The sequence below is a fragment of the Belonocnema kinseyi genome, chromosome 10 (assembly GCF_010883055.1).
Source record: "Belonocnema kinseyi isolate 2016_QV_RU_SX_M_011 chromosome 10, B_treatae_v1, whole genome shotgun sequence".
NCBI lineage: Eukaryota > Metazoa > Arthropoda > Insecta > Hymenoptera > Cynipidae > Belonocnema > Belonocnema kinseyi.
This window is the reverse complement of record NC_046666.1, coordinates 58339207-58342954: the sequence shown is the minus strand read 5'-3', so window position 1 is coordinate 58342954 and position 3748 is coordinate 58339207.

Sequence of the window (3748 nt, the reverse complement as noted above, 5' to 3'; positions counted from 1 at the left end):
AAATATCTGAATTGGTAAATATTGCTATTTTTAACATTTTTATTTGAACAGTTTGGGTTATCTTATTTTGGAATGGCCGCGCAATACTTTTTTGACATAAATATCACGAACATTTGTAAAAATGTCGAAAAAAATAAAATTGAATTTTTTGATACATTTTACTCAAAAGTTATTTACAGTGTGTAAAACATAAAAAAAAGGAGGGACTTTTTCGGTAATTTTATTCGGAAAGGGTTCTAGTGAAACAAGGCATGTTTTAAACTCTTTTGGTATTTTAGACCTATTTCAGCTGCACTTTTTGGGACATAATCCCATCAGCACTTGTAGAAAATTACGAAAAAAATTTAATGGTACGTTTCTAGTACTTTTATCCCAAAAATTATTTACGATGTATAAAATTAAAAAAAAATAGGCGCGACTTTTTCGGTAATTCTGTCCTTAACAAGTCCTAGTGAAATAGGACATATTTTGAACTCTTTTGGTACTTTAGAATTTAGTCCTATTGTAGCTGAACTTTTTAGGACATAATCTCTTCAGCACTTGTAGAAAATTACGAAAAAACTTCAATGGAAATTTTTTAGTAATTTTGCCCCTGAAATTATTTAAGACTTGTACAATTTTCAAATTAAATCAAATGGGTATTTTCCGGGTAGTTCCCTCCTAAAAAAGGCCTGTTAAAAAAGAAACTTAAGTGAGACTATTTCGGTACTTTTGCCTTAAATAAATAAAAAGTATCATTTACTTAACATTTAAACACTCGCTTTGATATTTACCTTCCTTACAATATCTGCCAAATTTGTAAGAATTTACCTTTCACCATGTTTATTGTGACTCACGTTCTGTACTATATACAGATCACAGTACTTTATCGATGGACAGGTTAATTTATTTTTTGCGAGTCCCCAGCAAAGCGGCACCCTCTTTTGGAAGGAAAGTCGGCCCTTTGCCGGTGTTTAGGTTTTTTGTTGATAAACCAGAGCAGCTTTAGGATTGCGGTAGCCATGTTTGGACCAACCACGGAGGTCAGGCAGGTGAACCTTATTTCGTTGGGAGGCCCCAATATCAAAGTGGCCGACCCGCTGATCGACCAAAGAATTGATGAACTCCCCCGTTAAAGTCAATTCCATTTGTTTCGGATCCACGTCGAGTTGTTAGTCTGGGCCAGACGCTTAAAACGCTCCGCTTAACACCTCCAAATTATTTCCATCCCAACCAAACTAAATCTACTCAGAAGCCCACACAGTCTCATAATCGGAAACATAGTTTTATTTTGAATCATCATTTACCGGATACATTTCAAATCGTGCAGTCGGACAGAATCTCAAAAAGCTGGACAAACCGAAAAACAAATAAAGTTTTAAAATATATTATATATATATAGAGGAGAGTACTCGAATATGAGATATTCTCGTAATATGAGAAAACGGGGTATCAGCTAAACTAAGAGACCCACTCTGTTGGTTCTATCACTAACTTGTAGCCCTTAAAGAAAGAGAAATTTCGTGGTATAGTCCATTTTTCATTGGGCTTCTAAAGATTATAGTCGAACTTTTTGTGAAATCGATGGTCGTCGAGTTCTTGGAAGGGAATTCTTTAAACCCTATTTATTATTCATTAAATATGTATTTAGCTCAAGTTTGTCTGGAGTGATGAAGATTGAATAACGAAGTAGGCAAATATCGATAGTGTTGAAGTATTTCATTGTACAGGTCAGACATAGTAAGTGCATAGTCGCACGGTGTGGTTCTCATAATATGAGATACCTGTGGTTTTTATAACACTGTGGCTGCGCGGGGGAAATTGGTTACAAAAGTGTTTGTGACTTCTGCAAAAACTCAATATATCTAAAAAGCAGTAAATTTATACTTCGGAAACATAGAATGAAGTTTTTCATTAAATATAATACTTGCTTTTGCATTTTATTAGCTATTTCCTGGGGTATCTCATATTATGAGAATAGTTTTGCGAGTTTGGAAAAAGCACTTTTTTACATTTTTAGTATTTTTAGCATAAAAAAATTTTGTAATAAAATTTTTTATTTAAGCTTCTTGTGACAAACTAAATTTCCTTTAAAATGACCGATATTACTTTTTTGAGTTTTTAGAACAATTTCTTAGTGGTTGTGAAATTATTACTGTTGGTCTAGTAGAATATTAGACAACATTGGTTACTTAATTTGTAATTATTTAAACAAATTCTAATTGTCTAACAATTATCTTTTTTTATTCAGTAGAACTGGCACGTAACTATAAATTATTATTTGTTTTCAACTAGTAATCAAGGTTATATATTAATAAATTTTATATTTACATCGTAATCTCATTATTTAACAGTCCTTATTTGTATCCACAAATTTCATTTGTTCGCTTTTTTTCTTATATAATCTTAATTCTATATTATCTATCACTGTGTGTCACGACATAATATTTTTTTTGCTGTCTGGAAAATTTTTCCTATACTCTTCAACCAAATGCAATAAAAATTATTTTTGATCCTCATTTCTCGTTAAGAAATTGTTTACGTATTAATTGTTTGCATAATTACAATCTAATTAACCAATATTGGTAAATATTTTACTAGACGAACAATTTAATCATTTTCATAAGAAAACAAAAATTTCAAATGAAAATTATTTAAACAAATGAAATTTTCTTTAAAAACTTGAAAATTAATTAACAAATTTTGATTAACATTTCACTAAAGAAATAGTCATAATTTTTTATTTAAAAAAGAACTTTTATAACAAAAAATATTTAAGCAAATTCCTTTTGTTTAAATAATTGAACATTAATGAACTAATGTTAATAAATATTCACCTAGAATAATAGTAATAATTTTAAGTAAAAAAGACGAGAATGCAGTGCTCAAAATGTCCACTTCATTAAGAATCTAAATCTTTTGTTTGAAGAGTAGTTTTCAGGGACTCGTGGGGGTGTGTTAGGGGCATCAAACCCACATAAAGTAAAACCGGCACCTGTTAAAAAAAAAAAAAAATTACGGAATTTCTTTTTTCGGATTTGGTCTGAAATGGGGGGGGGGGGGTCGTTGTCAAATAAAATAAAAAAAAGGGTTTTGAGCCGCATTAATGCGGACACATTAAGAACATACGAAACAGTTTGTGTTGCATTGACTAACTCTGTCCGGAAATTATCCGACTTTGTGCTCTAACTTCGTACCTATGTGGGCAATTGTCAAAAAAATGTATTTAACATTTAGAGGAACCTCTATTAGGTCCCCTGCTAAGTGACGTTTACCTGTGAATTTTTAGTGGACCATTGGTTTGTGGGTCCTTCACCAAGAAAACGCACCTGCCCATTCACCGCAGCATATTCAGCAATGTCTGGTGAGACAAGGCCTTACACAATTTTAAGTCCAAAATAATTTATTTAAAAAGAAAATCAATCATTTATTTAGAGCATTTGAGTAAGTGAAACATAATCGTTATCTGAAAACAACTTTTTCCACCTCTTTGACAATTACATTGTTAAAAATCGATCTATTTTCTTAAACAATTAATATAAAATTTAATTTAACTCACTTCTTTATCAGAATTTACAACAAATAGTATCTGTCATTTTCAAAAGAATGATTATATAAATTAAATATTTTATCATATTTTTTTAATAATTATTTAAACACGAATTACATGTTTTCAAATAATTCAAAAAATTATAAATAGTTGAAGATGCATGATTTCATTTGCTAAAAGTCATCGGCCAAAGAATGACCAGGAAGTGTCACTAAATAA